Raw genomic sequence first — 12,742 nt, forward strand, 5'->3', positions numbered from 1 at the left:
GATGATAAATTCCCTTTAACCCCTTTACCCCCAAGGGTGGTTTGCACGTTAATGACCAGGCCAATTTTTACAATTCTGACCACTGTCCCTTTATGAGGTTATAACTCCGAAACGCTTCAACGGATCCTGGTGATTCTGACATTGTTTTCTCGTGACATATTGTACTTCATGATAGTGGTAAAATTTCTTTGATAGTACCTGCGTTTATTTGTGAAAAAAACGGAAATTTGGCGAAAATTTTGAAAATTTCGCAATTTTCAAACTTTGAATTTTTATGCAATTAAATCACAGAGATATGTCACACAAAATACTTAATAAGTAACATTTCCCACATGTCTCCTTTACATCAGCATAATTTTGGAACCAATTTTTTTTTTTGTTAGGGAGTTATAAGGGTTAAAAGTTGACCAGCAATTTCTCATTTTTACAACACCATTTTTTTTTTAGGGACCACGTCTCATTTGAAGTCATTTTGAGGGGTCTATATGATAGAAAATGCCCAAGTGTGACACCATTCTAAAAACTGCACCCCTCAAGGTGCTCAAAACCACATTCAAGAAGTTTATTAACCCTTCAGGTGTTTAATAGGAATTTTTGGAATGTTTAAATAAAAATGAACATTTAACTTTTTTACACAAAAAATTTACTTCAGCTCCAATTTGTTTTATTTTACCAAGGGTAACAGGAGAAATTGGACCCAAAAAGTTGTTGTCCAATTTGTCCTGAGTACGCTGATACCCCATATGTGGCAGTAAACCACTGTTTGGGCGCATGGGAGAGCTCGGAAGGGAAGGAGCGCAGTTTGACTTTTCAATGCAAAATTGACAGAAATTGAGATGGGACGCCATGTTGCGTTTGGAGAGCCACTGATGTGCCTAAACATTGAAACCCCCCACAAGTGACACCATTTTGGAAAGTAGACCCCCTAAGGAACTTATCTAGAGGTGTGGTGAGCACTTTGACCCACCAAGTGCTTCACAGAAGTTTATAATGCAGAACCGTAAAAATAAAAAATCATATTTTTTCACAAAAATTATATTTTTGCCCCCAATTTTTTATTTTTCCAAGGGTAAGAGAAGAAATTGGACCTCAAAAGTTGTTGTCCAATTTGTCCCGAGTACGCTGATACCCCATATGTGGCAGTAAACCACTGTTTGGGCGCATGGGAGAGCTCGGAAGGGAAGGAGCGCCGTTTGACTTTTCAATGCAAAATTGACAGGAATTGAGATGGGACGCCATGTTGCGTTTGGAGAGCCACTGATGTGCCTAAACATTGAAACCCCCCACAAGTGACACCATTTTGGAAAGTAGACCCCCTAAGGAACTTATCTGGATGTGTGGTGAGCACTTTGACCCACCAAGGGCTTCACAGAAGTTTATAATGCAGAGCCATAAAAATAAAACAAAATTTTTTTCCCACAAAAATTATTTTTTAGCCCCCAGTTTTGTATTTTCCCTAGGGTAACAGGAGAAATTGGACCACAAAAGTTGTTGTCCAATTTGTCCTGAGTACGCTGATACCCCATATGTGGGGGGGAACCACCGTTTGGGCGCATGGGAGGGTTCGGAAGGGAAGGAGCGCCATTTGGAATGCAGACTTAGATGGAATGGTCTGCAGGCGTCACATTGCGTTTGCAGAGCCCCTAATGTACCTAAACAGTAGAAACCCCCCACAAGTGACACCATTTTGGAAAGTAGACCCCCTAAGGAACTCATCTTGATGTGTTGTGAGAGCTTTGAACCCCCAAGTATTTCACTACAGTTTATAACGCAGAGCCATGCAAATAAAAAATATTTTTTTTTCCACAAAAATTATATTTTAGCCCCCAGTTTTGTATTTTTCCAAGGTTAGCAGGAGAAATTGGACCCTAAATGTTGTTGTCCAATTTGTCCTGAGTACGCTGATACCCGATATGTGGGGGGGAACCACCGTTTGGGCGCATGGGAGGGCTCGGAAGGGAAGGAGCATCATTTGGAATGCAGACTTAGATGGATTGGTCTGCAGGCGTCACATTGCGTTTGCAGAGCCCCTAATGTACCTAAACAGTAGAAACCCCCCACAAGTGACCCCATATTGGAAACTAGACCCCTCAATGAACTTATCTAGATGTGTTGTGAGAACTTTGAACCCCCAAGTGTTTCACTACAGTTTATAACGCAGAGCCGTGAAAATAAAAAATCTTTTTGTTTTCCCACAAAAATTATTTTTTAGCCCCCAGTTTTGTATTTTCCCAAGGGTAACAGGAGAAATTGGTCCACAAAAGTTGTTGTCCAATTTGTCCTGAGTACGCTGATACCCCATATGTTGGGGTAAACCCCTGTTTGGGCACACAGGAGAGCTCGGAAGGGAAGGAGCACTGTTTTACTTTTTCAACGCAGAATTGGCTGGAATTGAGATCGGACGCCATGTCGTGTTTGGAGAGCCCCTGATGTGCCGAAACAGTGGAAACCCCCCAATTATAACTGAAACCCTAATCTAAACACACCCCTAACCCTAATTCCAACGGTAACCCTAACCACACCTCTAACCCTGACACACCCCTAACCCTAATCCCAACCCTATTCCCAACTGTAAATGTAATCTAAACCCTAACCCTAACTTTAGCCCCAACCCTAACTGTAGCCCCAACCCTAACCCTAACCCTAATCCTAGCCCTAACCCTAGCCCTAACCCTAACCCTAGCCCTAACCCTAGCCCTAACCCTAGCCCTAACCCTAGCCCTAACCCTAGCCCTAACCCTAGCCCTAACCCTAGCCCTAACCCTAGCCCTAACCCTAGCCCTAACCCTAGCCCTAACCCTAACCCTAACCCTAACCCTAACCCTAACCCTAGCCCTAACCCTAGCCCTAATGGGAAAATGGAAATAAATACATTTTTTTTTATTTTTCCCTAACTAAGGGGGTGATGAAGGGGGGTTTGATTTACTTTTATAGCGAGTTTTTTAGCGGATTTTTATGATTGGCAGCCGTCACACACTGAAAGACCCTTTTTATTGCAAAAAATATTTTTTGCAATACCACATTTTGAGAGCTATAATTTTTCCATATTTTGGTCCACAGAGTCATGTGAGGTCTTGTTTTTTGCGGGACGAGTTGACGTTTTTATTGAAAACATTTTTGGGCACGTGACATTTTTTTATCGCTTTTTATTCCGATTTTTGTGAGGCAGAATGACCAAAAGCCAGCTATTCATGAATTTCTATTGGGGGAGGCGTTTATACCGTTCCGCGTTTGGTAAAATTGATAAATCAGTTTTATTCTTCGGGTCAGTACGATTACAGCGATACCTCATTTATATCATTTTTTTATGGTTTGGTGCTTTTATACGATAAAAACTATTTTACAGAAAAAATAATTATTTTTGCATCGCTTTATTCTCAGGACTATAACTTTTTTATTTTTTTGCTGATGATGCTGTATGGCGGCTCTTTTTTTGCGGGACAATATGACGCTTTCAGCTGTACCATGGTTATTTATATCTGTCCTTTTGATCGCGTGTTATTCCACTTTTTGTTCGGCGGTATGATAATAAAGCGTTGTTTTTTGCCTCGTTTTTTTTTTTTTTTCTTACGGTGTTTACTGAAGGGGTTAACTAGTGGGCCAGTTTTATAGGTCGGGCCGTTACGGACGCGGCGATACTAAATATGTGTACTTTTATTGTTTTTTTTTTTTTATTTAGATGAAGAAATGTATTTATGGGAATAATATTTTTTTTTTTTTTCATTATTTTGGAATATTTTTTTTAATTTTTTTTACACATTTGGAAAATTTTTTTTTTACTTTTTTACTTTGTCCCAGGGGGGACATCACAGATCAGTGATCTGACAGTTTGCACAGCACTCTGTCAGATCACTGATCTGATAGGAGTGCAGGCTGCTTCACAGTGCCTGCTCTGAGCAGGCTCTGTGAAGCCACCTCCCTCCCTGCAGGACCCGGATCCGCGGCCATCTTGGATCCGGGGCTCGAGCAGGGAGGGAGGTGAGGAGACCCTCGCAGCAACGCGATCACATCGCGTTGCTGCGGGGGGCTCAGGGAAGCCCGCAGGGAGCCCCCTCCCTGCGCGGTGCTTCCCTGCACCGCCGGCACATCGCGATCATCTTTGATCGCGGTGTGCCAGGGGTTAATGTGCCGGGGGCGGTCCGTGACCGCTCCTGGCACATAGTGCCGGATGTCAGCTGCGATAAGCAGCTGACACCCGGCCGCGATCGGCCGCGCTCCCCCCGTGAGCGCGGCCGATCGGCTATGACGTACTATCCCGTCCAGGGTCAGATAAGCCCAGGGCACCTCGACGGGATAGTACGTCTAAGGTCATAGAGGGGTTAAGTACCACACATTTGGAATTGAAAAAGTGTGATCAGTTACTCCATTCAACTTCTCCTGGCTAGGGTTTTGCGACCAGGGGAGAACCAGGGAAAGTTGGGTGACACAGTTGGAGAGATGATAATTTATTTAACTTAGAATACCCCTTTAAGATCTGTAGCTGTTTTTTCTTTCTTTCTTTCTATATGCCCATTATGTGACTTGAATCCTGCATTTTTCACTAGTTTCCCCTCTGCTCCATCTCTAACTTTGCCGTGGGCGGGGGATTAGCTGAATGATCTTTTCCATGCACTGTATACACAGAGAGATGAATTCCTGCTCCTCTTTCTCTGCAGCACACAGACAAAAAAGTATCCTCAGATTGGGGAATATCATATTGGAGGACTATGCAGAGTAGCTGTGAATGCAGCACTGAAATGAAATACAGTCCAGGAAAGTGCAGCAGCATCTGTCCATATCTGTCTGGTCTCTCACTGTGCTGAGTGTTCCTCACTCCTGCTCCCCTTTCCTTTCTCTTTTCCATAAAGTATAGTAGGAGATGTAACCTGACACCTCACTGAACAGACAGTTTGTCTTCCTTTTACCAAAACGGATTTAAGTTGTTTTTCAGAGTAAGGGCTCCTACTCACTTGCGCGAGACTCGGATGAGTCTCGCATGGCAATACCCCGGCACCGCACCTGGCACAGAGGAGCGGAGCGTGCGGCTGCATGTATTCCTATGTGGCCGCACGTTCCGATCTGAGTGCCGGGTGCAGAGCCAGGTTTTAAACATGCGAGACTCATCCGAGTTGCCCGAAATGATGAGTTCAGGAGCAGGGTGAGGCAAGAAGTGGCTTATAAGTGGAGAAAGAAGCATGTTTCTCTGATAAGATATATCATTAAGTTTCTTATATTCACTTGTAGTTATGATTTGTGCAATTCATTTCTAATATTTTTTTATAATTTTATGACATTTATGAATGTGTTTTTTGTGTTTTTAATTTTATCTTATTCTACATTATCTTTAGCGTTATCTTTATTTTGGTTTGATTTTATGCTTAATACAATTTCTTCAGAAAAATTTTTCAATTTACAGAGAAATTGAATTATACCATTTGTGCCATATATATTTTGGGCTTCAATTCCTCCTGTAATGGGTAATATGTTTGATTTGCAAAACTCCCTTTCAGGGCACACAATACCGCAGCTGCGCTCTCTCTTTTTTTTTTTTCATATTTTCTATTAGTTGTGGCCTTACTTGAACTATGTGATTCTTATTATTAACAGTCTGCTCTTTCTGCATGGCTTTTTCAACATTAATTATGGCTTAGTTAGTGTTTTATGTAAACAGCTGCAAATTAATGCTAAAGCTATTATCGTTTTATAATGGCGACTAATTACCGTACCCGCACCCGTAGATACTAATGCCAGGTTAATGGTTTTGTTTTTTTCTTTAAGGGAAAACTGGGAATGGATCCAAAACAGAGGTATAACAAAATCATTTGTTTTTTTTTTTCCTTTTTTACCTTAGAATTCAGCCCTGGTTTTCTATAAAACGAAAGGAAAGCTATTGTCATGATAAAGCAAATTGCCATAGAGAATATCAAAACAATTTTCAGCGTGACCTGGTTACACTGGTGTGGCTCAGGTGACCACACCGAGAACTCATCACTCCTGTGATTACTGTGCCAGACCAGAGAAGATCATCATGGAAGCAGCAGTTGTCACAACCTCTGAACCTTATTCCCAGTTATTCCCAGAATTATTCTCATTCCCAGATACTACAGGTATCTTAGAATAAGACTAATGGTAGGTCCCAATACCTATAGTAGGTCCAGAGCGTTGTATGTGATGAGCTGCTTCAAGGATGATATTCACTGCTCCCACTGTTCCACATCTGTTGGTTATCTCAGGCTCTGCTTCTGTCCCCTGGGTCCGCTGCCCTCTGTTGTGCTCCACATCCGGTTTTGCAGGTTGCCTGAGGTAGATCAATGATATCATCTCCTTAGATCTAGTAAAAGCACATTGGCACACACACCCGTGTCTTGGGATGGAGACTCTGACAAGAGCTGTACCACGCATACCTCAGTCGGTGTCCGGGAGCACAGTTGTGATATGTGAAGAAATATGTTTTAACCCACCTTTTGCTCAGTGATGAGATCACCGGCTTCATTCTCCTCCTCTGTCAGTCTGACAGCTTTATTGTAGTGCGCATAAACTGACTGCACCCAACTGGAAAACAAATAAACATTGAGGAGGATTAAGCTGGAGATAACGCCCTTTGTGCTCAGTGAGGAAGAGATATATTTCTTCACCTGACTGTAAAGCTCAAGGCCACCAACTGAGGTATGTGTGATACAGCTCTTGTCAGTTGAGACACAGGTCTCAGAGATGTATGTCTTCAGTCTGCAGCCCGCCCTGACACATGACTAGGCCGGGCTGCAGTTTGAATTATATCATGGATGTCACTTTATTGCATTCTCGGTGAACCCCTATAATGACATTGTCTTCTTATGATTAAGCAGCCTCGTAGATGGGGGCGAGTAAATGCTCCCAGAGAAAAAATCTCTGGTTCCATCCCCTTGTTTAAAGAAATTTGTATACTGGCTGCAATAAAATTCAGAACCAAATCTCTCCATTAGAGTGAAAAAAAAAAAAAAAAAAAATACAATGATGGTGGAAACCGAAGCTGCAGGAGCTGGTTCACTGTTCAGACTTTGTGTTTGACATGCCACTGACCTGGTTATTCAGATATATTTCTATTTAAAACACACAGGTGTTGAGCAACATGGACTTGGTATGTGATGACTAGAGTCAGTTGTTAGAGCCAAGCATAAGGCTGGGGTCGCACTTGCATGTGCAATGCGACAAACTCGCATCAATACCCGGCACTGCTGCTGGCACTCTGGAGCGGAGCGTTCAGCTGCATAGAAATACATGCAGCCGGCGGCAGTGTCGGGTATTGACGCGAGTTTCTCGCATTGCACATGCAAGTGTGACCCCGGCCTAAACCTGTATCCAATTTTCATAAAATCATTCTTGCAGGCACGGCCTGACTGGCTATCTGGCAATTCTGGCAAATGTCAGATGGGCTGGTCCAGCACATTGTTATGCTGTTAACAGGTTCAGCATCCTCAAGGGGTTAAGCACAAGAGATGATTTTTATTATTATAAGGATATACAGGGTCATTATTATATGGGGTCAAGGGGAAATATTATTAAAGGAGGCACAAGGGAATTATTATAAGGCAGCCCAAGGGGACATTATTACTAGATGGTGCTATAGGAGACACAAGTGGGCATTATTATTATAAGGACGCAGAAGGATATTTTTTCTATAGGGTGCTGTATAACGCTAAGGAGCCACAGAGGAACATTATTACTATGCGGAAGTACAGAGAAAACATTAAATTTGTGTGGGGGCACACAGAGGGGCACAGTAGGAGGGTAGTATTACTCTATAGGACAAGGTAGGGGCAATTTTAGTGTCTGGGGCATTGTTAATAGCACTATGGTTTGTGTAGAGGTGGTAGAATGTGAGGAGAGTGCTGGGATAGCAGTAAAGTAAAGAAGTAAATTTTATCCATGCGATTTGCATACATGCAGTGACGTGCTAACTAGATGACAACCAAAAGAAAAAAGCACCACTCTATATAGTACCGCACACCACTCTTAGGTATATATATAAAAAAGGTAAACTTTATTGATGCAATGGCGTTAAAAACATCTAAAACATCCCCACAAAAACCCAAAAGATCCCGCCGAGTGTAATACTGGTCAGAACTTGCATAACAAAAACATATGAATACATGTATAATATATAAGAACAAAACCTAATGCAAGAATCACATGTACATATGACCATATATATAGTCCCTATACGACTAAATTCTCACCCACGGGTAACAAAACACATAAGCAAATACCCGTCTTGTTATATGACAAAGCTTGCTGCAATAACCAATGCCTGGGGGTAGATAAGGTACCTGTATGCCAAAGAGGTGAAAGACGGCACAAAACGCTACACAGTCCCTGTATGGGAAGTATGGTAACTCAACAGGAATGGTGAGGGCCACACAGGCCTATAATCAGGCATGGGCAAGAGACAAGGTAATATGAAAGTAAAATGCCAACGTGGCCTGGAGAGAGGTAGGCATAAGTCAAAATGTGCCGGGTGAAAGAGTCCAAGCCATAATAGGCGAACACCCGGGGAAAGAGAGAGAGGCGGCAGGGATCAGCGTGGGGGTAAAAGTTCTGACCAGTATTACACTCGGCGGGATCTTTTGGGTTTTTGTGGGGATGTTTTAGATGTTTTTAACGTCATTGCATCAATAAAGTTTACCTTTTTTATATATATACCTAAGAGTGGTGTGCGGTACTATATAGAGTGGTGCTTTTTTCTTTTGGTTGTCATGTTACATTACCACTTCTCCGCACCCCTCATATTGTGATTTATAGATTGGTTGTGCGCCGGTACTTCTCTTTATATGTGCTAACTAGATGTGCACTGTCTTGCTTAATACAAGTGAATCTAGTAAGGCCAAATACGCTTAAGGTACCTTCACACATAACGATATCGTGACGTAGCAACGATCCTGCTAACGATCTCGTTATGTGTGACAGCGACCAACGATCAGGCCCCTGCTGGGAGATCGTTGGTCGTTGGGGAATGATCAGGACCTTTTTTTGGTCACTGATCACCTGCTGTCATCGCTGGATCGGTGTGTGTGTGACGCCGATCCAGCGATGTGTTCACTTGTAACCAGGGTAAATATCGGGTTACTAAGCGCAGGGCCGCACTTAGTAACCCGATATTTACCCTGGTTACCATTGTATTAGTAAAAAAAAAAAAAACACTACATGCTCACATTCCGAAGTCTGTCACGTCCCCCGCCGTCAGCTTCCCTGCACTGACTCCGCGCCGGCTGTAAAGCAGAGCACAGCCGTGACGTCACCGCTGTGCTCTGCTTTACGGCCGGCGTTGACACAGTCAGTGCGGGAAGCTGACGGCGGGGGACGTGACAGACATCGGAATGTGAGTATGTACTGTTTGTTTTTTTTTACTTTTACAATGGTAACCAGGGTAAATATCGGGTTACTAAGCGCGGCCCTGCACTTAGTAACCCGATGTTTACCCTGGTTACCCGGTGACTTTGGCATCGTTGAAGACAGTTTCAACGATGCCGAAGCCGTTCCCCGGATCGTTGGTCACTGGAGAGAGCTGTCTGTGTGACAGCTCCCCAGCGACCACACAACGACTTACCAACGATCACGGCCAGGTCGTATCGCTGGTCGTGATCGTTGGTAAGTCGTTTAGTGTAACAGTACCTTTAGTCCGAATGTGGCCAGAGGTGTAGGAATCGCACTCCTGCAGTCACATGAAGGTCCACTTCCAATGATCTGGAGAATCCTGACAATACGCGAAGTCTGAATTCACATAGATTTGAACCTCATGCCTGGATAACCCCTTTCATGATCAGTATGGTGTTATTATTAACACCATATATTCTGATAATATTTGGTTAAGGTTATTTGGCATTTGTCTGTTCTATTGCAATATTATTATTGCAGTATTATTATTAATCAATGTTATAGCATTGTTGGTATTATTAGAAATATTGGTAGATTTACTTCAGGCCAGGTAATATTAGTAGCAGAGACCCCCATCTGGTGCCCGGGGGCGGGGACAGCATGCGCCAGTGTGCATTCAAATGCCGGGGCTGAATTTCGATCCCAGTTCGCCCCTGCAGTTGCAGTACAGTAATCATTCCTTGAGAAAATGTTTAGATGCTGGAGGCAGGATGTCCCAAAATTGGAGAATCACCATGCAGAAGAACTTGAAGAACTTATTTCTGTGTGAAAGTCTTCTGTAATTAGTGCTAGGGACCAACTCATACAAGTTAAATAATATAATTAACCAGCGAAAAGGTTATTGTGCACGGGGAAAACTCACCCGTGATGTGTGCACTAGATGCAACAGGGGACTGCCCGATGATCCAAGACTACTGGTGAAATGTCCTCTTTTTTTTTTTTTTTTTTAATTTTAACTCAAAATTGGTGTTCACGGGATTTTACAGTCTATCAAACCAACAAGGTGCCCTATAATCCTCTTAATTTCAAGTTGACCTCCTAACAAAAGAAATTGTCTGAATTGGCAAACCCATAACTTCAATGTAAAAAATCTAGAAAATATTTTAGGAGTTAAAGGGAAACTGTCAGTAGGATTTTACCAATAAAAGTATTCCAAAGACAAGTCCAGCAATACCTTTACATGGCCAGTCCCTTTCTCCATTACTGAGAAATCAGTGTTTGAATTGATATGCAAATGAGGCTAAAGAGCTATGGTAGATCTGAAGCCTCTGTTACTCCAGCTCTATTCCCTTATCAGTGCAACCATCTCCTGCTGACAGATTCCCTTTAAACACTATTGCTGTGAAAATCTCTCCCATGTCCTGATATTTTTCTGAAAGGTATTAGTTTAAAGAAAATTGCTTAACTTCAATACCTTGCTGCAAACCCTCAGCTACTGCCTTTCAACAAGTTAAAGAAAGTCATTAAAAATCACAGTAATTCATGATTATTAGATCCTGGGTTAATGGGATGTCCGTTACTGTCCACTTGTCTGGCGAGGACAACATACGGTGCGACATCAAGTGAACGCTGCAGCCAATCGGCGGTAATTTCAATACAGAAAAAAGAAAAAGAACATGTAGTCTTAGTTGTGCCGTACAAAAAGTCTTTGATGGGCTTTGGTTTTATACTAAACCAGTACAGTCGGAAGTGTCAGTCAACTAAGCTGCTGAAAGGGATGTCCAGGCACGATGAAAAGTTTCCCAGGTGCTCGGATCTCTAAAAAGAAATCATAGAATCTTAGAATGTTAGAATTGGAAATAACCCCCAGGGTCATCATGTCCTACCCCCTGCTCAATGCAGGATTCACTAAACCATCTCAGACAGATGTCTGTCCAGCCTCTGTTTGAAGACTTCCATTGAAGGAGAACTCACCACCTCTCGTGGCAGCTGATTCCACTCATTCATCATCCTCACTGTCAAAAAGTTTTTTCTAATATCTAATCTGTATCTTTCTTCCTTTCAGTTTCACTCCATTGCTTCTTGTGTTTCCATATGCAAATGAGAATAAGGATGATCCCTCTACAATGTGACAGCCCTTGAGATATTTGTAGACAGCTATTAAGTCTCCTCTTACCCTCCTTTTTTGCAAGCTAAACATTCCTAGATACGTTAACCGTTCCTTGTAGGACATACTTTGCAGTCCACTCACCATATAAATAATAATAAACTAAGTGATGCTCCCCAGCACCCACTGGGATCTAGTGCATGCTCCTTCATGTTCTGCACCAACAGATGAAGAGGAGACATCACCAGTGATTCACTGCAGCAGTAAGGTGACTTAGGCTACTTTCACACTAGCGTCGTTTTGGATACGTCTCAATGCGTCGTTTTGGGGAAAAAACACATCCTGCAACGTTGTCTGCAGGATGCGTTTTTTTCCCCATAGACTAACATTAGCAACGCATTGCCACACGTTGCAACCGTCGGGCGACGGTTGCGTCGTGTTGTGGCGGACCGTCCGAACAAAAAAACCTTGCTTGCCTGTTTTTTTTAGCGTCGTGTCCGCCATTTCCGACCGCGCATGCGCAGTCGGAACTCCGCCCCCACCTCCCCGCAACTCACAACAGGGGCAGCGGATGCGTTGGAAAAATGCATCCGCTGCCCCCGTTGTGCGGCGCTTCCACAGTATGCGTCAGTACGTCGGCCCTGCGTGTGATCTCAGTGGGTACCAGTAAGTATTAGGCCGGAGTCACACTACAGCGAGATACGGCCGAGTCTCGCAGGTTAAAGCCAAGCTCTGGCACCGGCACTCCGGAGCGGAGCGTGCGGCTCCATGTATTGCTGTGCGGCCGCACGCTCCGCTCTGGAGTCCCGGTGCCAGAGCTTGGTTTTAACCTGTGAGACTCGGCCGTATCTCGCTGTGTGTGATCCCGGCCTTTCTTGGTTGGTTATTTTTTTTGTACACTTTTAACTGGGCAATTTCTGCTCTGGAGCCTAAAGATTAGTGAATTCAGCTCTGATGAATAATACATGATGTAAATCCAGATCATTACAAGCGAATTAATTTAGTTTAAAAAATTAAATTGTTAACCTTCTAAGGTGCATAAATGCAGAACACGGCATTTGATTCCATACCTATAGTACAATTCATCAGATACAGGAAAAATTTGCATTATTAATATTATTATATGCTTTTCACTTTTTTTTTTTTTTCATTACAAAAGCCTTTCCTAGTCATAAAGCCTTTTTTTCTGACTTTCATAGAAAGCGTCTGCTAAGTATTAGTCTGAAGTTCCAGGCTTGTGTTTGATGATCAGAGACGTGTGTGACCGGCGACTTCTGTAATGGATTTCTGTTTCATCTCCTAATT

General features: G+C 42.9%; 1 protein-coding gene across 3 annotated transcripts in view; it reads left to right on the forward strand.

Moving 5' to 3' along the window:
- Window positions 1-12,742, forward strand: part of HPCAL1 (hippocalcin like 1) — a 279,207-nt gene that overhangs the window by 127,713 nt on the left and 138,752 nt on the right. Inside the window, exon 3 of one of the 3 annotated variants that reach the window (XM_069728089.1) lies at window positions 5,758-5,786. The exons of the other annotated variants lie outside the window; for them this stretch is intronic. The gene's annotated coding sequence lies outside the window, so the exon portion shown is untranslated. The remainder of the gene's footprint in view (window positions 1-5,757; window positions 5,787-12,742) is intronic. 3 annotated transcript variants of the gene reach the window in all.

The sequence above is a fragment of the Ranitomeya imitator genome, chromosome 5 (genome assembly GCF_032444005.1).
Source record: "Ranitomeya imitator isolate aRanImi1 chromosome 5, aRanImi1.pri, whole genome shotgun sequence".
NCBI classification, from domain to species: domain Eukaryota; kingdom Metazoa; phylum Chordata; class Amphibia; order Anura; family Dendrobatidae; genus Ranitomeya; species Ranitomeya imitator.